The 23,596-nt window shown below is 41.5% G+C and overlaps 1 protein-coding gene and 1 pseudogene across 6 annotated transcripts in view; one reads left to right on the forward strand and one right to left on the reverse strand.

Annotated features, from left to right (window-relative positions):
- The window catches only part of Mtmr3 (myotubularin related protein 3), a 113,997-nt gene that overhangs the window by 81,634 nt on the left and 8,767 nt on the right, over positions 1-23,596 (reverse strand). The window lies entirely within an intron of this gene.
- Gm11960 (predicted gene 11960) lies at positions 1,127-2,112 on the forward strand (annotated as a pseudogene).

Genomic DNA, 23,596 nt, shown 5'->3' on the forward strand with positions numbered 1-23,596 from the left:
TTGGACATATTCTTAAGTAGTTAGAAATGCTAGAAAAAAACACTCTGGAAATCAGTCTGGCAGTTCCTCAGAAAATTGGACATAGTACTACTGGAAGATCCCGCAATACCTCTCCTGGGCATATATCCAGAAGATGTTCCAACTGGTAACAAGGACACATGCTCCACTATGTTCATAGCAGCCTTATTTATAATAGCCAGAAGCTGGAAAGAACCCAGATGTCCCTCAACACAGGAATGGATACAGAAAATGTGGTACATTTACACAATGGAGTACTACTCAGCTATTAAAAAGAATGAATTTATGAAATTCCTAGGCAAATGGATGGACCTGGAGGGCATCATCCTGAGTGAGGTAACCCAATCACAAAAGGACTCACATGATATGTCCTCAATGATAAGTGGATATTAGCCCAGAAACTTAGAATACCCAAGACACAAGATACAATTTGCAAAACACATGAAACTCAAGAAGAACGAAGATGAAAGTGTGGATACTTTGCCCCTTCTAAGAATTAGGAACAAAACACCCATGGAAGGAGTTCAGAGACAAAGTTTGGAGCTGAGACGAAAGGATGGACCATCTAGAGACTGGCATACCCAGGGATCCATCCCATAATCAGCCTCCAAACGCTGACACCATTGCATACACCAGCAAGATTTTGCTGAAAGGACCCTGATATAGTTGTCTCTTGCAAGGCTATGCTGGGGCCTGGCAAACACAGAAGTGGATGCTATTGGATGGAACACAGGGCCCCCAATGGAGGAGCCTGAAAGTACCCAAGGAGCTAAAGGGGTCTGCAACCCTATAGGTGGAACAACAATATGAACTAACCAGTACCCCCTGGAGCTCGTGTCTCTAGCTGCATATGTATCAGAAGATGGCCTAGTCGGCCATCATTGGGAAGAGAGGCCCCTTGGTCTTGCAAACTTTATATGCCTCAGTACAGGGGAACACCAGGGCCAAGAAGTGGGAGTGGGTAGGTAGGGGAGTGGGGGGGGGGGGCTGGGGGACTTTTGGGATAGCATTAGAAATGTAAATGAAGAAAATACCTAATTAAAAACAATGAAGGCTCTCTGTTCCTCCCTGTTCCAGAGGCAGCCGCTTCTTCTTGTGCAGTGCCACCACAAAATGGTGAAGGTCGCAGTGTGAACGGATTTGGCCATATTGGGCGCCTGGTCACCAGGGCTGCCATCTGCTCTCCACATGGCAAAGTGGAGATTATTGCCATCAACGACCCCTTCATTGACCTCAACTACATGGTCTACATGTTCCAGTCTGACTCCACCCACGGCAAATTCAACGGCACAGTCAAGGCCGAGAATGGGAAGCTTGTCATCGACAGGAAGCCCATCACCATCTTCCAGGAGCGATACCCCGCTAACATCAAATGGGGTGAGGTCGGTGCTGAGTATGTCGTGGAGTCTACTGGTGTCTTCACCACCATGGAGAAGGCCGGGGCCCACTTGAAGGGTGGAGCCAAAAGGGTCATCATCTCCGCCCCTTCTGCCGATGCCCCCATGTTTGTGATGGGTGTGAACCACGAGAAATATGACAACTCACTCAAGATTGTCAGCAATGCATCCTGCACCACCAACTGCTTAGCCCCCCTGGCCAAGGTCATCCATGACAGCTTTGGCATTGTGGAAGGGCTCGCGACCACAGTCCATGCCATCACTGCCACTCAGAAGACTGTGGATGGCCCCTCTGGAAAGCGTGATGGCCGTGGGACTGCCCAGAACATCATCCCTGCATCCACTGGTGCTGCCAAGGCTGTGGGCAAGGTCATCCCAGAGCTGAGCGGGAAGCTCACTGGCATGGCCTTCCGTGTTCCTACCCCCAATGTGTCTGTTGTGGATCAGAGAAACCTGCCAAGTATGATGACATCAAGAAGGAGGTGAAGCAGGCATCTGAGGGCCCACTGAAGGGCATCTTGGGCTACACTGAGGACCAGGTTGTCTCCTACGACTTCAACAGCAACTCCCACTCTTCCACCTTCGATGCTGGGGCTGGCATTGACCTCACAATTTCCATCCCAGACCCCCATAACAGGAGGGGCCTAGGGAGCCCTCCCTAGTCTCTTGAATACCATCAATAAAGTTCACTGCACCCCCCCCAAAAAAGAAAAAAAAAAAAAGAAATGCTAGAAAAATCTTTATTTATCTAGATTAGCATAGATGTCTTAATTAGCCAAAGTAAATCACTTTAACTAGTACAATATGTAATAAATGACCTAGTAACCTAAGGTAACTTTTAGCTACTAAAGAAAAACTAATGAATTCAGGATTTATCTAATTAAATTCTTAAAGTTAAATTCTTAACTCTATAACAAAAGCACTAATAAAATAAAATGTCTATACAGCCCTCAGTCAATTGCCTAATGAAGTTAGATATCTGAAGTGCATTGTAAGTATAATTCTACTGATTAAGTTTAATCTAGAAAACTATTTCCTCAATATTAAAATCAGGACTAGAACTTGCCGAGAGTGAATATAAATTAATTCAAAATGTTCATTAACATGTTTTGTTAGATATCACTGTTTCAAAACTATAATTTTATTAATCCTGTCAAGAGGAAACTTTGTCCTTTCTTGGCTACCTTTGTTCTGTATATATAAAATTGGTGAGAAAGCCACAGTAAGACTTTTTTTTTAATGGTTTGTCAAGACAGGGTTTCTCTATGCAGTTCTGATTATCCTGGAACTCGCTCTGTAGACCAGGCTAGCCCCAGACTCAGAGATCCGCCTGCCTCTGCCTCCCGAGTGCTGGTAGTAAAGATGTGCTCCAAAACATCACTTTTAACTTAGTAGTCATGTCTACCCCTAAGTATCTATGTCTACACTATTAAGTATCACTAGACTGTCACAACTGCCAGCTTCCAAATAGTGACACAGAGACTTGTATTTACGCATATTTAGGCCTTATAGCTTAAGCTTCTTCCCAACTTGCTCATTATCTTTCCTCACAGTCCTGGCACCTGTTTCTTTCTTCTTGCTTCTTCCTCAGCGACCGCTGGTAAATCTCCCTCACCTATAGGACTCTATCTATCCCAGAGTTCCTATCTCTGCCAGGAAATCCTGCCTATCTCCTCCTGCCTAGCTACTGGCTAATCGGCTCTTTATTAAACCAATCAGAAAGTGGAAAAGAATGCTTACAAAACCCTGAGACAGGTGATGCTTCATAAAAATAACAATACCAAACAAAGCCTTGGCCTGCCAGGTACTGAAATCAAAGTGTGAATAATACAAAGACAACCTTTACCCAGTGCTCAGGAAGATTATCCCAACGACTAAGATTAAATTATCCTCCCAGCAAGGTGGTTCAGGCCTGTAATTCCAGCACTAAGGAGGCAGAGGCAAATAATCACTAGTTCAAGGCCAGGCTCAGCTGTACTGACAGATTCTACCTCAGAAAGAAAAGAAGGTAGGCAATAGGAAGAACAGACAAAAAAAATGGGGCCAGCAAATAAAGGCAACACTACCAAGACAGGCGACCTGAATTCCCAGAATCCACACAGTAAAAGGTGACTGACATGATTCCAGCAGTGGTACTCTGACTTCCACATGACATGCCATGGCATGACAACACATAACACAAAAATAAATAAATGTAATAAAAAATCTTTTATAAACCTTAAAAAAAAGAAAACGTGGCCATGTTTTTAAAAAAAAAGAAAAAAGAAAAAGAAAAGTGCTGTAGGGCCTAGAAAAACACTTCCAGTAATAATAAAATGTCAGGAAGCATAAAATGAAGTAACAATGACTTGATGACTGCTAGCAAAACTACATCATTATACATTTGTCCCCCAAACATCCAGAGCACTAAGTTCAGATTTTTGATTTTTGATTTTTTCCGAGACAGGGTTTCTCTGTGGAGCCCTGGCCGTCCTGGAGCTCACTCAGATTTTTACTTTACGCTGCAATACCCCATGTGGAAAGATGGAAGTTGTTTATCTGAAGACCTCTTCATAGTGTGTATGTGCATGCTAGTGTGCGTGTGGAGGACAGCAGACCCTCTGTGGAGTCACCTCTCTCCTATCTGATGTTACCAGGCTTGTGCAGCAAGGACCTTTATCTACTAAACCAACTCATCAGTCCATTTCTTTTTTTTTTTTCTTTTTTTTTTTTTGGTTTTTCGAGACAGGGTTCTCTATGTAGCCCTGGCTGTCCTGGAACTCACTTTGTAGACCAGGCTGGCCTCGAACTCAGAGATCCACCTGCCTCTGCCTCCCAAGTGCTGGGATTAAACCCAAGTGCTGGGATTAAAGGCGTGCGCCACCACCGCCTGGCCCATCAGTCCATTTCTTTGTACTAAAGCTAGGTACTATTTTGTACTTTTATCTTTGACATTAAAATTCCCTTTTTTCTAGTTATTTATTATATGTGTGTCTATGTATGAGGGCATGGAGGTCAGAAGACAATTTGCAGTAGATTCTCTCCTCCTTCTACTATGTAGGTTTCCAGAAATCAAGCTCAGGTTGTCAGAATTCCACTCAGCAATCCCAGAACTTAGGAAGCAGAAGCAGGTAGATCTCTGTGAGTTCGAGTCCAACCTGGTCTACAAAGAAAGAGAGTTCCAGGCCAGCCACAGCTTCATAGTAAGACCCTGTCTCAATAAATAAATAATTAAAAAGAAAAAAAAATCTCAGGTTTGTCATGCTTGCCTACAAACACCTTTACCCACTGAATTATCTCACCAGATATTCTATATCTTAATGTTTATTCCCTTTAAACTAAACTTAACTAAGAAAATTTATGGTGAAACTCCTGTGCCAAAAGAAACTTGAAAACTGTCAATCATGTGGGATATTTCTCCATTTAACTAAGAACGGCATGAGGAAAGTCAGGCATGCTGGTGCTCACCTTTAATCCCAGCACTTGGGAGGCAGAGGCAGAGAGATCTCTGTAAATTCTAGGGCAACCTTGTCTACTAATCAAGTTCCAAAACAGCTAGGGCTGTTACACAGAGAAACCCTGTCTAGAAAAAAAAAAAAATTTTTAAAGAAAGAAAGAAAAGAAAAGGCGGGGCTGGAGAGATGGCTCAGCGGTTAAGAACACTGACTGGGGGCTGGAGAGATGGCTCAGAGGTTAAGAGCACTGACTGCTCTTCTGAAGGTCGTCCTGAGTTCAAATCCCAGCAACCACATGGTGGCTCACAACCATCAGTACAGCTACAGTGTGCTCATATACATAAAATAAATAAATAAATCTTTAAAAAAAAAAAAAAAAAAAAAAAAAGAACACTGTTCTTCCAAAGGTCCCAAGTTCAAATCCCAGCAACCACATGGTGGCTCACAACTATCCGTAACGAGATCTGACTCCCTCTTCTGTGTGTCTGAAGACAGCTACAGTGTACTTACATATAATAAATAAATCTAAAAAGAGAAAAGAAAAGAGGAGAGGAGAGGAGAGGAGAGGAGAGGAGAGGAGAGGAGAGGAGAGGAGAGGAGAGGAGAGGAGAGGAGAGGAGAGGAGAAAAGGCATGAGTAAGTCTCCAACCCCATTGCTTTTTCCCTCAAGCTAGGAACTGAATGAGATCAGAAGCCATTCATCTACCCAAAGAGATTTCAAGGGGCTGGAGATTCACCTCAGGGTAGAACATTTGTCTAACATGTGCAGGGGTGGGGGAGGTTTCACTTTGCAAAAAGAGTATGTCTTCCAGAGAATTGCTACTTGCTAATCAAGAAGAAAAAAATTAGGCTCAACATTAACTGGAAGTCATAGAAGCCATTTATATATCAGGTGGCCAGTTTAGAGACCCTTGCTAAGAACTACAAATCTCTAGACAAAGTCTCAACAGCACAAGGACATGTCACATTCAATAATATTTCAAATTCATCTCGTGTAGATTCCAACATCAGCAACTAACATTTCCTAAATTCAAACTTGCATTAAGTTCCAAGACAAAAAATATTTTAAAATTTTAAAGTTTATCTGCAACTTCCCCCTCTGTTAAGTGATCCCCTGATCATTTAACTATTCAGATTTGACTCAATAGTTAGTAAATAACATTTATCCATATAATCTTCAAGCTATAAACCTTATCCATATATAACATGGATATAGTATCAATTTACCTACTACAATTTACCTACTACCACTAACCCACTATTATTTACCCAGAAATACTGACAGTAAAATGAGAAATTATTCATCCTCATTGATAAATATTTAAATGCTCCTGCCTGGTAGACTCATCCTGGTGAAACAAAGGATAAATGAAAATGATTTGACTTAAAAGTCAACTAAAAATCATACTCTAGGGCTGGAGATATGGCTCAGGAATTAAGAGCACTGACTGCTCTTCCAAAGGTCATGAGTTCAAATCCCAGCAACCACATGATGGCACACAACCATCCATAAAGAGATTTGATGCCCTCTTCTGGGATGTCTGAAGACAGCTACAGTGTACTTTCATATAATAAATTAATAAATCTTTTTAAAAAATCATACTCTATATGACTATAAAATCTCATGGGGGGTTGGGGGGAGTAGAGAAATGACTCAGGTTACAGGCACTGGTTGCTCTTCCAGAGGGCCCAGGTTCAGTGTCCAGCATTGTGGCTCACAATCAAAAATTCCTGTGCCAAGTGCCTCTTCTTAGCCTCAGAGGACACCATGCACTCAAGTGGTACACAGACATACATGTAGGCAGACCACCCATACACATAAAATAATTTTAAAATTTTAAAACCAAAATAAACTATAACAAAATATGTCTATATTGCAACTTGTTATGCAATTTCCATTTTTTACCTCTTACACAAATAGCCAGGTGCCTGGTCTGTGCAGCTACACTAAGATTTAACATCACAGGGTCACTTAAGCCCAGGAACTAGAAGTCTGCCTGGGCAACATAGAGCAAGATTGATAAAAGAAGGATGGGAAGATGGGAAGAAGAGAGGAAGGCAGTCGGGCCTACAAGCAGCACTTTACAGGAAGGGTCCTTTGTTGGGTAGTGAAGAGTAGTGACAAATACTACTATACAAAATTGAAGTGTGCAATCATAAACAGTAACCCAAATATATGCCATATATACACCTTTGGCAGTAATTTCCTCAGGACAATAATAGAATGCTCTTTTATATGAACTAGCCATTTGCGACTAACTCCTTCTCTTCCTAAAATATTAAAGATTTTTTTAAAGCTTCAACCTCTTGAATTATTAATACTAATTAATACAAATTCGTAAAAGTCAATTAAAAAAAAACTTCTTGGAGCTGAAGATTTAGCTCAGTTGGCCAAGTGTTTACCTAGCATGCACAAAGCCTTGGGTTTGCTCTCTAGCATTACACGTATGCACTGTTCATGGTGGTACACACAGGTGGTACACCTGTCATGCTAAAACTCTGGAGTTGAAGGTCAGCCTCTACTGCTCTGTGAACTGGAGGTCAGTCTGGTCTATACAATGTACTGTCTTTTATTGTATTTAAATATGCTAGTATTTCTGGTCAAGAACAGAAGCCGAATATGTTAATACATGCTTCTAACCTCAGCACTCGAAGACAAGAGGACTACAGGGAAGCCTGCACTATAGAATGCAACACTACTACTAAGGCAGTGAGTAAGGCACTTGTGCCACACAGGGGTCCATGTGGTAGAGAACTATCATAGCTTGTCCTCTGCCCTCCACACTGAGTTTTGTTTTTCTTTAGATCAAGATCCCTAGGGCCTTATGCACGCTGCACAAACCCCTGCACCCCTAAGCCACATCGCTAACTTGGCTTTTACTCCATTTTTCAGTTCCTGTACTTTACAGTAGGTACTTTAACATAATGCCTTCAAATGAAACTGTATTACTTGCTGTATTAGAGTCCATCTCCATTTTCCACCTTGTCTTTTTTGTTGTTGTTGGTTTGGGGTTTTTGTTTGTTTTTTGTTTTTGTTTGTTTGTTTGCTATTTGTAGTATTAGTTTGCTTTCTATTGCAAATTAATGTGACAAAACGCCATGACCAGAAGCAACTTGGGAGGGAAGGGTTTATTTGGCTTACATGTCCTAGTCAAAATTCATCACTAAGTGAAATTAGGGCAGGAACTCAAACAGGATAGGGACCTGAAAGTAGTAACTAAAACAAAGACCAAGGAGGGGAACTCTACTTACTAGCTTGCTTGTTCAGCCTGTTTTCTTATACCATCCAAACCATCTTTCCCAGGAGGAGCCTTTCCCAGGATAGAGCCATCCCACAGTAGGCTTATTGTGGTTCTCTCTTCCCAGGTAACTTTGGCTTATATCAAGTTGACAAAGTAACTAACCAACACTATTATCATTAATGTTTCTTCTAGATATATTACAAAATCCATAATTCATTGTTACTATACCCAACTGTGAAATGATCAACTATATTATCTTCTCTTCCTTTTTCTGGTACTGGGATTAAAACTAGGACTTTGATTGTGCTAGACAAGCATTCTACCATTTTAAACTAGTATTGACCAGGCTAGCTTGGAGCTTGCCATCTTTCTGCATGGATCTCCCTGGTTTGGGGGATTATAAACCTCTGCCCCTAGGCCTGGTTTCAAAGAGGAAAGATATCTTTATCTGAACTCAAGACTTGTCTTTATTTAAAGCTCTGTTAGAAGAAGCCTACAAGAAAGCCCTTTTTAACAGGTCCAGGTTAGTCTTGCTAATAAGCTCTTAGCTGAATGGTGTGGCCTGAGTTAAGTGACATCTTTTTACCCTGGTGGCTTAGAACTGGAACATCTGCGTAATTCTGATCATTACATTTATAGTTCCCAAGCAGTGGCTTACTATATAACAATTTATGACCACTCTCAAGAAACCTCCTCCAACACTTGGCATTTAGTCTGGTAAAGACACAGGGCTGCTGCCGCCTTCTAAAACTCACTGAAGTGCTCAAAAGGGTCTCTCCTCTGCTTGGATTCTCTGATCTCCTTCAGCAACGTGTATCAAAGCACAATCATGTAACTTAAGCAGTGTGTTTCTCTGTGTTAGCTATTGCCCAAGTTCAAGAACAATTTCATGTACTTTGTTTACCCAATTTTTTAGTTTTTTATGGTAGGAAAGTTAGACTCAAACAAGTTATGCAAGAGTCTGAATGATAAAAGCCATTATAGGGCTTTTATAGTTTAGCAACTGGTGAGAGCCTAGAGAAGCTCCTCCTCTAGTCTATACTTTGCCAATATCAGACTACATAATTGGCAAACTAATCCATGACAAGAATAGCTCAACCACGCTCAGTCCTGGCATCTGCAGAATAAAAGGCTCTCATGACTCAGCAAGTACCATCAGATGTACTCCATCCGTCATGTTTTACCTGCTCTCCCCGTCCTGTCCGCCTCCCATTAAGTCTGGGAACACCCATCATCATGTAAGCCATTACTAAATTAGCTTCCCAGCAAGACAGACTTTGGGAAAGTCTTCCACCTTCTCATGCAGCCAACTGTTCGGATAAAGCTGCCTTGCTTGCTGCAACAATTTCTCCCTCAGCTTTACTGGCTCACCATTCAAAAAGCAGTCAGAGCAGGTAATGAGAGGAGACTTTATGATGAAAGAGTGAACTGGGAAGCAGATTCCAAAATAGGTATGCATTAAAATCAGAACTTTAAAATATGTAAGAAGAGGGGATGGGAACGCACACACAAGAATAATCAACAGTCCTAATTTGTGATTTTACTGTTCTTTTGGGTGTGTGCACACATAAGGAGCATGCTGCCATGTAAACCTGTATGTGTAAGTGCACATTTGTGTGCTTGTGAAAAGGGCAAAATGTCTCTTCCCCTATAGACTCCCACCTTTATTAAGATTTATTTTTATTTTATGAACATGACTACATCACGTATGCTCTAGTCTACATAAAAATAAACCTCATTACAGAGGTCATAGCAGGCATCAGGCCCTGGAATTGGAGTTACAGATAGCTGTAAGCCACCATGTTGGTGCTGGAAACCAAATCCAGGTCCTCTGAAAAACCAAGTGCTCTCAACTGCCAAGCCAACTCCAGCCCTAATAAAAAAATAATATTTGTTTATTGATTATTTGGGAATCTCACATCATATATTCTATCTTGGTCACTTCCTAGTCTTCCCAAGTCCACCCCCTACTCTTCCCATGATCTCTCCCACCCCAACAGAAAAGAAAAAAGGGGGAAAAAGTCCATTTTGTATGGTCCATATATTCACTGAAGCATGATCAAATTTCTAGTGGGCAGCCCCCCAAGGGAGAATGATCCAGTAGCACTGGCCCTGCTGGAGAATGACAGCATGCAGACCTCAGCCCCTGCAGCCCAGACCACCACACCCACATGAGGCCCTGCTGGAGAATGACAGCATGCAGACCTCAGCCCCTGCAGCCCAGACCACCACACCCACATGAGGCCCTGCTGGAGAATGACAGCATGCAGACCTCAGCCCCTGCAGCCCGGACCACCACACCCACATGAGGCCCTGCTGGAGAATGACAGCATGCAGACCTCAGCCCCTGCAGCCCGGACCACCACACCCACATGAGGCCCTGCTGGAGAATGACAGCATGCAGACCTCAGCCCCTGCAGCCCAGACCACCACACCCACATGAGGCCCTGCTGGAGAATGACAGCATGCCTCAGCCCCTGCAGCCCAGACCACCACACCCACATGAGGCCCTGCTGGAGAATGACAGCATGCAGACCTCAGCCCCTGCAGCCCGGACCACCACACCCACATGAGGCCCTGCAGGTGAATGACAGCATGCAGACCTCAGCTCCTGCAGCCCGGACCACCACACCCACATGAGGCCCTGCTGGAGAATGACAGCATGCAGACCTCAGCCCGCAGCCCAGACCACCACACCCACATGAGGCCCTGCTGGAGAATGACAGCATGCAGACCTCAGCCCCTGCAGCCCAGACCACCACACCCACATGAGGCCCTGCTGGAGAATGACAGCATGCAGACCTCAGCCCCTGCAGCCCGGACCACCACACCCACATGAGGCCCTGCTGGAGAATGACAGCATGCAGACCTCAGCCCCTGCAGCCCGGACCACCACACCCACATGAGGCCCTGCTGGAGAATGACAGCATGCAGACCTCAGCCCCTGCAGCCCGGACCACCACACCCACATGAGGCCCTGCTGGAGAATGACAGCATGCAGACCTCAGCCCCTGCAGCCCAGACCACCACACCCACATGAGGCCCTGCTGGAGAATGACAGCATGCCTCAGCCCCTGCAGCCCAGACCACCACACCCACATGAGGCCCTGCTGGAGAATGACAGCATGCAGACCTCAGCCCCTGCAGCCCGGACCACCACACCCACATGAGGCCCTGCAGGTGAATGACAGCATGCAGACCTCAGCTCCTGCAGCCCGGACCACCACACCCACATGAGGCCCTGCTGGAGAATGACAGCATGCAGACCTCAGCCCCTGCAGCCCAGACCACCACACCCACATGAGGCCCTGCTGGAGAATGACAGCATGCCTCAGCCCCTGCAGCCCAGACCACCACACCCACATGAGGCCCTGCTGGAGAATGACAGCATGCAGACCTCAGCCCCTGCAGCCCGGACCACCACACCCACATGAGGCCCTGCAGGTGAATGACAGCATGCAGACCTCAGCTCCTGCAGCCCGGACCACCACACCCACATGAGGCCCTGCTGGAGAATGACAGCATGCAGACCTCAGCCCCTGCAGCCCGGACCACCACACCCACATGAGGCCACGGCCATCAACTTGGCCCTTGGCTGTGTCAGGAGCACTGATCTATTCATTCCCTCAGCAGCTGCTCAGACCATCATGGTCTCAAGTGGTTGGACATGCCACTCACACCAGCAAGGCTCCTGAGGCAGCAAAGCCTGAGGACATCACTAAGACTGCATACATCCCACATGGATCTCAGGCTTCATCGTGGTCTGGGCAGCAGCATGGGCCACCAATACCAACATATCTTCAGGTAGTATTGCAGACCCCAGTGGTCCATCAAGGAGGTCCAATCCAAGAAGTGAACCTTTCCTCATTGTGGGCCTGTCACTGCCCAGAGCCAGTGGGATCCTGCAGCCCGCCCCGCGGCATGTTGAGGGACTGAGTCTGCGTCAGCATAAGCTGTAGTACACCATCCTGCTGACCCTCCTGGGGAATGACAGCATGCAGACCTCAGTCCTCCCTCTCACCTGTCACCACCATGACAGCTCTAGGTCCTCCTCTCTCCATAGCATAGGCACCTCTCAGTTTTTCTACCTTTCTTTCTTTCTTTTCCACCTCTCCATTACATATTTATCCATTGTAGTGGTGCTTGCTTGAGTGTCCTCCAGCACCTCCCCAACAAGATTTTTAAACAAAAATGTTTGATTTACAGTTAACAGCACACGAATACTTATATTCTCACTTATTCCAAGTGGGTTTTTCTAGGAGTAAAGTTGGCTAAATAACTGACAATATTCTTTTTAGATTCTATAGTAAAGTTACAAAAGGTCTAACATCCAGGCATGTCCAACGTGAAATGCATACATGTGAAAGCAAACCAACTGAAGATAGCAGGCCCTCAAAAGCTCAGTGCCACCAGATCCATTTCTTCATTTCACGCTACTCTTGACTTTCTTGGCCTCATTCTCTCCCTCTGCAGCTACACCATCTACCTTTGACAGAGCAAGAGGAGAGATGCATGCAGCTGGAGGCAGTCCCAGCTTCACAAGCCCAAAAGAAAACTGACATTTTGTTCTTATCGTTTCTGTTGTCAATACAGTAATATATGTGTATATATGTATATGTATTTATATTAATGTTTTACATATTATACATGATAATGAATAATATATAATTAATTATATTATAGATAATATGTTATTAGATATTGACCCTTCATGGCAAATGCCCATCGGCACAGGATGAATTAGTAGAAAACTGCTCATGCCTTGTAGACATGGTCTACCCTTGAGCCAACAAGAAAAAAAAAAAAGGAGTGTTCCATGTACACACTGAATATACACTGTAATAGTCTGACCACTATATATATTGACTGACTTATTCTTCTAATTTGCTGTTTTAAAAACATTATTTTGCTTGTTAAACTTTTGTTTTTAAGTGTTCTACCTACATGGGTGCGTATCATATGCATACCTGGTACCCACAGAGGCCAGAAGAGGGCCAGAATTAGAGTTAGAGATATTTGTAAGCTGCCACATGGGTGCTGGAATCAAACCCAAGTCCTCTGTAACAGCAACAAGGACTCAACCACTGAGCCATCTCTCCAACCCCATGTTGATTTATTTTGCTGTCATAAATTAAATGTAAAAACCTCAAAAAATTTAGAACTCCAGCAAATACCCTATTCCTTTTACTAATATAATTAAATATCGCAAGATAATTTCTACATACATAGAAAATCTAGTTAAAGGATAAAGTCTAGGAATTAACAATAATTCTACCAAATGTAAAAAAACAATCTAACTCTCATAAAAGTCACTGAAAAAGTCCCACCTCAGAGAAAAGGGGATTCATAACCAGGTTTAAGAGTAGAGTACAGGTGATCACACAGTCATCACAGCCATGACTAACATTCATAAAGCATTCAAGTTCTAAATTATCTCTAGAGAAATAGTTCTCCCTTTCCAAGAAAGAAAGAAGAAAGATGGATTTTTAATTGGAAAGAAATCCAAAATTACCTTGCATATTTGGTTTTAAATACTTTGTTTCAGAACAAATGCAAAACAACTGAGTATTAACTAGCAGGCTGCAACCTCAGATTCTTTGCTGGTCGGCTGTAGTTCTTATCTCCCAGTCCTCCCAGCCCATGCATACCATTCTGTCCAACAACACAACTCTACACTCATACATACATTACATTCAAAAACATAGAGTCCTAGAAGTTACAGAAAAACAACTTTCTGCTAACATGTTATCTTCTAAGCATAATCTAGAGCAACAAAATATTATATTTTTAGCAAGCAGTAAATTGACATTTAGGATGAATTAAATACAAGGTAAAGTTTATTACTTATTGTGATGGTTTGTATATTCTTGGACCAGGGAGTGGCACCATCTGGAGGTGTGGCCTTTTTGGAGTAGGTGTGTCACTGTGGGTCTGGGCATAAGATCCTCACCCTAGTTCCTGGAAGTCAGTCTTCCACTAGCAGACTTTGCATGAAGATATAGAACTCTCAGCTCTGCCTGCGCCATGACAGCCTGGATGCTGCCATGCTCCCACCTTGATGATACTGGGCTGAACCTCTGAACCTGTAAGCCAGCCCCAATTAAATGTTGTGTTTTATAAGACTTGCCTTGGTCATGGTGTCTGTTCACAGCAGTAAAACCCTAACTAATACACTTATCAACACAAAGTTCTGTTAAATTCTAAAAATCAGTTAATAAAAATGAAGCACTGTAGAAAATATGTATGAGTCAAGATTCTTGGCTTCTAAAAGCCACAACACACAGTGCGTTCTTTTAAGTACTTCACTGTTTATTACTCAATCGCAAGGTTCCACAAGGCAGGTAATATTGCCTTGCTTTACAAAGAAGGAAACTGAGGTACAGAAAAATTACTTTGTTAAGTCATAAGCTTAAACAGTAAATATTCTAAAGATGCAGGTTTAAATAATATAAGAAATTAAGTAGGACCAGTACATGCAGAGCCAATTCAAAAACAAAGGTCAGCAAGGGTTAGGTTAAGTACCAGAGTGCCAGGGTGCAATACCCTGTATGCTGTAACTAAATGAATGAATTGTTTAGGGTTTGTTGCTTTGTTTTGTTTTGAGATTTATTTTATTTATGTGTGTAAGTGTTTTACTGAGTGTATGTATGTGCACCATGTGGAAGCCTGGTGCCTGCAGAGATAAGGAGGAACTGGCTCCCCTGGAACTGGAGTCGTGGATGGTTGTAAGCTATCTTACCGGTGCTAGGGAACCTGAACCCAGATCCTCTGCAAGGACAAGTGCTCTTAACCACTCAACCTTCTCTCTTGCTACACTTTTTTTTTTTAAAGATTTATTTATTATTATATGAAAGTACACTGTAGCTGTCTTCAGACACTCCAGAAGAGGGAGTCAGATCTTGTTACAGATGGTTGTGAGCCACCATGTGGTTGCTGGGATTTGAACTCTGGACCTTCGGAAGAGCAGTTGGGTGCCCTTACCCACTGAGCCATCTCACCAGCCCTACACTTTATTTTTTAAAGGTCATTGTCAAAGCACTACATATAGAAAAGGCTGAAGAAAAGAAAGGAAAAAAAAAAACAGATGAAAGGAAACTAAGTTTTTTTTTTTTTTTTTCCCAGTGCAATGACCAGGACCAAACAACAGGAAAGATGGCAATCTGTGGTGGGAAATTAGACTAAAGGGCTGAAAGACAGAAGGCAGGCAGGCAGGCAGGCAGGCAGGGAGGGAGGCAGGGAGGGAGGGAGGGAGGGAGGGAGGGAGGGAGGGAGGGAAAGGTGGGTGGATGGATGGATGGATATAACATATTCCTTAAAGAAAGCAAAGTAATTTTAACTTTTGAGAAGCATACTCTGGAAAAACAGTTGAAAACTAACTTTTTAATTCCCAAACAGTATACTTGAAATACATCAAACAGCTAAACAAACATCTCATTTATAGCAAAATACTATCATGCTTAACACTTTTCTTTAGGATTAACATAGTTTACAGAGAAGTAGAAACTTTTACCATAATAAAAATGGGTCAATCTAAGTACACTAGGGTTTATCTCTGAAAAACTCTTTTGAGGTCATTTGGGTATTTTCTCATCTCTAAGACACCTTTAAACAGAAAATGTGCATGCTCCTGCACTTTCCATCCCAATTTGCAATAAAAACAAACTTTCCTAGTGATTATAAACGTTTAGTTGGCCACCAAAAACCAATTATGGCTATGAAATCAAATTTAAAGATGGAACTGCAATCTCTCCAATCCAAACCATCATATTTAGTAGTATCTATTTCACGGTATTAAAGCAAGCCCATTTTCTAACCATTTTTACTCCTAAAATGTACAATAGGAATAGGCAAAGGACCTGATCTTGCTTTGGTTTCTTCCAGTCTGTTTAATTAGGAGACAGAGGCTACAGTGTCTGGCATGAACATGATACGTAGCTAAGTATATTCCTTTAGCTCTAGAAAACTGATCTGCATTGAGCTTCTTGAGTTAACCCTTAGTCACCATAGGCTATTCTCATCCAGGTCCAGAAAAGGGAAAAGACACCTTCAGTCCCACAACGGCACCACCATTATGAGTCCTCAATTTATTGCTCACCTTTAAATTATGTAAGATTGGTAGCAAAAAAAAAATGCTTTTATCTATATATAAAGTAGTGCCTACTTCTGTGAAAGGGCCTGCCTCTGTGTAGCAATACTCCCAGGAGGTACAAGGAAGATCTCATCATGATTTCTTGGCTGCCTTTTACTGATGTAATCACAGCATTAGGCTTTGAAATAGAATCCTGCGATAGGTCATTCCCTTCAGTATCTACCATTGCTCCTTAGTGAGTCAGCATCTGGACTACTGCCAACACGCTTTCTACTGGATCTAGCATAAAAACATATTTTTGGAGAGTGGGAACAGTGAGTAAAACAACACATTTCAAGGCTCCCTAAAGTACTTATCAAGCAAGGGATGCAGATACATATCAAGCAAGCCACTCAAATGTTTTAATAACATACAACCTCCCTACATACACAAATAAAAAGTTTGAGTTAGAAGAAAGAAATAGACCATCTAGAGACTGCCATATCCGAGGATCCATCCCATAATCAGCTTCCAAACACTGACACCATTGCATACACTAGCAAGATTTTGCTGAAAGGACCCAGATATAGCTCTCTCTTGTGAGGCTATGCTGGGGCCTAGCAAACGCAGAAGTGGATGCTCACAGTCAGCTATTGGATGGAACACAGGGCCCCCAGTGGAGGAGCTAGAGAAAGTACCCAAGGAGCTAAAGAGATCTGCAACCCTATAGGTGGAACAACAATATGAACTACCCCCTGGAGCTCGTGTCTCTAGCAGCATATGTATCAGAAGATGGCCTAGTCGGCCATCAGTAGAAAGAGAGGCCCATTGGTCGTGCAAACTTTATATGCCTCAGTACAGGGGAATGCCAGGACCAAGAAGTGGGGGTGGGTGGGTGGGGGAGTGGGTGGGGGAGCATGTGGGGGGCTTTTGGGATAGCATTGGAAATGTAAATGAAATAAATACCTAATTTTAAAAAATGCCCCCCCCAAAAGAAAGAAGTAATACAGCAGACAGGAGAATTTTACAAGGTTTCCTTGTATGCATGTGTTCAAAACTGTCCTGTAAAATTTCCTGATTTTGAGTATATTCTATACAAATAAGCGCATTTAAATTTGTGTGACTCTGAAAACAGAAAAGTCATTAACTTTTTCATATCAGGCAAGAATATCAGTTAAATGGAGGAGAAAGTCTAGTCCTAATACCTTATAAGAGAATGCTATTCATTTTCTTAGAAAGAAAGAAAGAAAGAAAGAAAGAAAGAAAGAAAGAAAGAAAGAGGAAGAAAGAAAGAACAGTAGTTCTTAGAGAAAGTTAAAAAAAAATAAGGGCTGGAGAGATGGCTCGGCGGTTAAGAGCACTGACTGCTCTTCCGAAGGTCCTGAGTTCAAATCCCAGCAACCACATGGTAGTTCACTGAGTTCAAATCCCAGCAACCACATGTTAGCTCACAACCATCGGTAACGAGATTTGGCACCCTCTTCTGGAGTGTCTGAAGACAGCTATAGTGTACTTACATATAATAAATAAATTAATTAAAAAAATAAAGTAAAATAAACCAGGCACAGTGGTGCACCCCTTGATCTCTGAGTTTGAGGCCAGTCTGGTCTACAAAGTTAGTTCTAGGACAGCCAGAGAAACCCTGTCTCAAAAAAAAAAAAGAAGCACTCAGGAGGCACCGGCAGGTGGATCTTTGAGTTCAAAGCCAGCTTGGTCTAAGAATTCCAGGACAGCCAGGGCTCCACAAAAATCCTGTCTTGAAAAACAATACAGCTATGGTCTTGCATGGTGGCACATATTTTAATTCCAGCACTCAGATAACAGAAGTAGGTATGTCAGTCTGTGAGTTCAAAGCCATCCAACTTAACATACATAGTTCTAGGACAGTAAAGACTACGTAGAGAAATCTCATTTCAAAAAACCAAAAAACAAATTATATATATATATAAGCTTATGCAGTTTTAGTAAATAAAGCCTTCACTAAAAACATGTAAAAGATAATTTAATATCCAAGATGAGTAGGCTATACATATAAAATAAAAAAAAAATTCTAGACATTTTAGGATATATTATGTAATTAGGATCTATTATGTAATTCAATTTAAATAATAAAGCCGAGATATTCCCTAAGAAGTAGATTTAAACAGCTTACATTTAAGTTAGAAAAAGAACATTATCTTAAACCACTTTATGCAAAAAAAAAAAACAAACAAACAAACAAAGAAAAAAAGAGGGCCCAAGCACCAAACCACAAACCATACAACCTCTAACATAGAATGTAACACTGGTTTAGCATGCTCAAGACTCTGAGTCAGTCCTCAACACAGTTACAGACTCAAGAAATACTGCAGAGCTGAAACGCTAAGAAAATGGATCTCCCTTTATTATACCAATATATCCTCCTGCCTAAATCTTCCCCTGCTACTTATGGTCCTGGAATAAATAATCTATCATTTTTCAGTATTTTTGATTCTTGCATTTCCTTCTCTAACCCTGAATGTTGCCTAGTTGAAAGAAGATAATGTTGTCATTATCAAGTAATGACAATATCATCACTACAAACAGCAAAAACATAGCCCTTACCACTGGCTAGCTACTGCAATAGACACTTGCTAAATCCTCACAGGAGTGTTATTATTCCCATTTCTAAAAAGAAAACAGTCAGAGAAGTTAAGGAGGTTGCCCTAAAATCATAGGAAAATTTTACTGACAGACTTTGATAACCATCCTACTACCATTCATCCTATTGACAATTTAAAAGCCACTAAAAACAAAATATGACTTTAACACTAAGGCAGTTTACATATTCATTAAAAAGTATGTATGCATTAACTTCTTTAATTTTAAAAAATTCTGAGGCTGACAAGCTGGCTCAATGCATGAAGGTACCTGCTAGCAAACACAATGACCTGAGTTCTAACCCTAGGGTGCACGGGTGAAACTGAGCTAACTCACACAACTTGTCTGTCCCCTGACCTGAGGGCATGCAAATGAACACAAACAAACAACACAATAAAAATAGTTAATTTTAAAAAAGTATTAGTATGTTCTGTGTATTTGGCTATGTATGTATCTGTGTACCAAATATGTCTGATGCTTTTGGAGTACAGAAGAGAGCCTCTCCTCAAACAAGCTACAGATGATTGAGTGCCAGCCACTGTATGGATGCTGAGAATCAAATCTGAGTCTTTTGGATAAACTTTTTAAATAAAAGAAAATTTTTGCTTTAGAGGTAACAGTTTAAGAATACTCATGTAAACAAGTTACTCCCATTTATTCTCTAAGTGGGTTTTTCTAGAAGTGAAGTTTGCTAAACTAACAATGCTCTATGAAAATTCCCAGCCTTTTCAGATTCTGTAGTAAAGATACAAAAGGACTAGGCATGTTCGACCCAAGGTTCACACGTGTCCCAGAACAGAGTATGCCCAAATACACTTATAGTCAATGTCAAGTCACAACATCAAAATGTTGGATCAGAGCCAGGCAGTGGTAGTACACAGCTTTAATCCCAGCACTCGGAACAGGAGGCAGAGGCAGGTGAGTCTCTTGAGTTCAAGGCCAGTCTTATCTACAGAGTGAATTCCAGGATAGCCAAGGTTACACAGAGAAACCCTGTCTTAAAAAAACAAACAAAAGGGCTGGAGAGATGGCTCAGTGGTTAAGAGCACTAGCACTGACTGCTCTTCCAGAGGGCCTGGATTCAATTCCCAGAAACCAAATGGTGGCTCACAGCCCAACCACTAGTCTGATGCCCTCTTCTGGTGTGTCTAAAGACAGCTACAAATGTACTCATATAAATTAAATAAATAAAACTTTAAAACATTTGGTATAGCATTGGAAATGTAAATGAGCTAAATACCTAATAAAAAAAAATGGAAAAAAAAAAAAAAAACTTTAAAACAAACAAAAAGCTGAATCAGCTAGATATTATATTTGAGTGTACATACATGTACAGGTCAAGTATCAATATCAAGTGTCTTACTCAATTACTCTCTACTTTATTTTCTGAGACAGGCTCTCTCACTGAACCCAGAACCCATGATTCCACTGAGACAGTGAAATCTCTTGCCTTAACCAGCACTGGGATTATAGACATACACCTGGTTTTTTATGTGGGTGATAGGATACAAACTCTTCAGGCTTATATACGTTCTATCAAGCACGCTTCCAACTGAGTCATCTCTTCAGCCACAGGCACTTTACTTTTTCCATCAAAACAATAAATACATGGGCATACATACATGTGTATACTTTCTAGCACCTTTAGTTGTAATTATCAAAATCTAAAAACAATACAATAAAATAAGAGATATAAACTGTGGCATATTCATACAACAAAATACTATTCTGAAGTAAAAACTGATTACTGATAACCAAAAACAGGATGAGTATCAAATCACACTATATCAAGTACAATATGCCATATTATAACCTCTGCCTTTCAAAGGCAGAATCACTGCATGTTCAAAGCCACCCTAGTATACACAGGAAGTTTCAGGACAGCCAGAAATACATATAGTGAGATGCCATCTCACTATAAAGGCTGCATGCTGTGTGGCCCATACATAGAATTTTAAAATAGACAAAGCCATAAAAAGAAAACAAACAGCCAGAGACCAGACTAACTACACAAAGGACTGCAAGAAAAGTGTTTGTGATTATCAAATAAACTATTCTTCCTTGATCATAATAGTTTTTACAAAATTATGTGTCTAAAACTAAACACTAGGGGCTGGAGAGATGGCTCAGCGGTTAAGAGCACTCACTGCTCTTCCAAAAGTCCTGAGTTCAAATCCCAGCAACCACATGGTGGCTCACAGCCACCCGTAATGATATCTGATGCCCCCTTCTGGTGTGTCTGAAGGCAGCTACAGTGTACTTATAATAATAAATAAATATTTAAAAAACTAAACACTGCTATATGTAAAGTATATCTTAGTAAAGAATAATTTTAAACCATACATGTGATAGAATCTTAATTATTTCCAGCAGCAGAAACAAGATATTGGGTGGCAGGCAAGAACAAAAAACTTTTCTCCATTATACACCTTGCCTAGAAATCTAAAGAATGTTTGTAAAATCTTTCAAGAGGCTGAGAGATGGCCCAGCGGTTAAGGGTGCTTGCTGCTCTTCCAGACGACTTGGTTCTGAGTACTTACATGACAGTTCACAAGAGTCTGCAACTCCAATTACAGAGAACCCAGTACCCTCTCCTGACCTCTACAGGCACCAGGTACACATGTGGTACACAGAGATACATAGAGAGAACACACTCACTCATGTTAAAATAAAGAAATGAACTGAAAAATCTTTCACACTAACTCATGTGCCAGAGAGAGGAGGTTGGAGGACAACATGCAAGAGTCAGTTCTCTCCTTCCATAATGTGAGCTGCAGAGACTAAAATCTAGTTGTTAGTCTTGGTGGTAAATGTCTTCACTCACTGAACCACCTCGCCAACCCCAACTTATTTTACTTTATTTAGTATTGCATGTGTATGGCATGTGTACATGTGAAGGTCAGAGGAAACTTTTTAGGAGTAAGCTTTCTTTCCACCCTAGGTTCCAAGGATCAAACTCAAGTTATCAGACTTGAACGGCAAGCCCTTTTATTTGCTAGGCCATCTCACAGGCGCTACAATAGTGGTTCTCAACCTGCGGTCACATATCAGATGTTGACATGATTCATAACATTAGCAATATTACAGTTGTGAAAAGGAACAAAATAATTTTATGGTTGGAGGTCATCACAACATGAGGAACTGTATTAAGGGGTCACATTAGGAAGGCTGAAAACCACTGTTCTCCAACAAAATCTATAAATAACCAAATGGTTCTATTTTATTCTATAATCTCTTCCTACTATGTAACTGCTTTCACGTTAAGATTCTATAATTGGCCAAGTAGTGGCTGTGGTGGCAGTGGTGATGGTACACACCTTTAATCCCAGCACCCAGGAGGCAGAGGCAGGTGGATCTTTGTGACCCCAGCAATGATGAGACAGAGGCAGTAATACTTAGCTCCACTTTCTCTAGTCACCTAAATGTGTTCTTTTAAATCCAAGACCTCATTCATACTAGTTTACCTTCCTTCCCAGTTCAAGTTCTCTGTAACCAAGCTCCTGTAGGCAATTTTTTTCTTGACTATATCCCAGCCTCAGTATTAAATACATAAAGGGTTTCAGCTCAGTCCTTTACCAAAACTCTCTTCCCCTTCCAATTAGCAAACTTCAATTTATTCCTGCAGGCTTAAACTCTATCAACTTCAAATTGCTGTCTCTTACCTACCATTCAACTGATTAACAGATGTATACTTCCTATAAGGAGCTAACTAGCTAGCTATTTTCCACTGAATTACCACTTTGCCACAGCCTTATTTCAGATCCTATTTCTGAGTATAGTATAGGATCACTGTTTCCAATCTTTCCATAGCTCTAGGCACATTAACACCCAACACCTCCTCCCTTACACTGCCTTTCATTTCAAAAGCCTAAAAGGATTCAGTACACACAGAAGAAGAAAATGCCAATATTTTAATGATTGGAGTCTAACAATTTGTGGACCATACTTTAGAAGCTTATCTTTAGCTCCACTATCCTCTATTCTGTGCTGGTAGAACTACAACTAGTTTTTAAATTGATGTTTCAAACCTGTTCTTTTTCTTAACTATAAAGAAACATAACTCATTGGAGAAAACTAGTCAATTGTAAAACAAAAAACAAAAAAAACAAAAAAAGTCATATCTCACTGGACAGATATTAATCACCACTAACATTTCTACCCGTGTTCTGCAAGATGTCTGTCTTCTGTGTATAACCATATTGATTAATTTAAGTACCGCAGAACAAGGGAGCGATCCTGTTTCTCTGGAAGATTCACTTTCTTGCATGTTTTATGAATATATGTTTAAAGGAGTGAAGAAAATGAGACCGGTGAAAAGAATCAACCTTACTCCATCCATTTCCTTCACTCCTACAACAAACATGAAAAGCAGTTTAAGAACATTATCCAGAGCCGGGAGTGGTGGCGCACACCTTTAATCCCAGCACTTGGGAGGCAGAGGCAGGTGGATTTCTGAGTTCGAGGCCAGCCTGGTCTACAAAGTGAGTTCCAGGACAGCCAGGCTATACAGAGAAACCCTGTCTCGAAAAACAAACAAACAAACAGAACATTATCCAGGGCAAAGTATATTGCTAATATACTTAGTAAAAGGACTTTTAAGAGATTGTTTTTCAACCCTTGATAAGACTTTGAGAGGTAAAGGAATACCAGAAAGTTTGATCTACAATTACTGACCTTACAAAAATATCTTCTCTGCACATTACATAAAACAATAATCTGGACTAGCAAAATAGTTCAGCAGGTAAAAGTGCTTCCCGTGCAATCCTGGCTACCTGAGCTTGATCCCAGAAACCCAGGGTTCAACTCCCAAATCCTGAC

Source organism: Mus musculus, chromosome 11 (genome assembly GCF_000001635.26).
Source record: "Mus musculus strain C57BL/6J chromosome 11, GRCm38.p6 C57BL/6J".
NCBI classification, from domain to species: domain Eukaryota; kingdom Metazoa; phylum Chordata; class Mammalia; order Rodentia; family Muridae; genus Mus; species Mus musculus.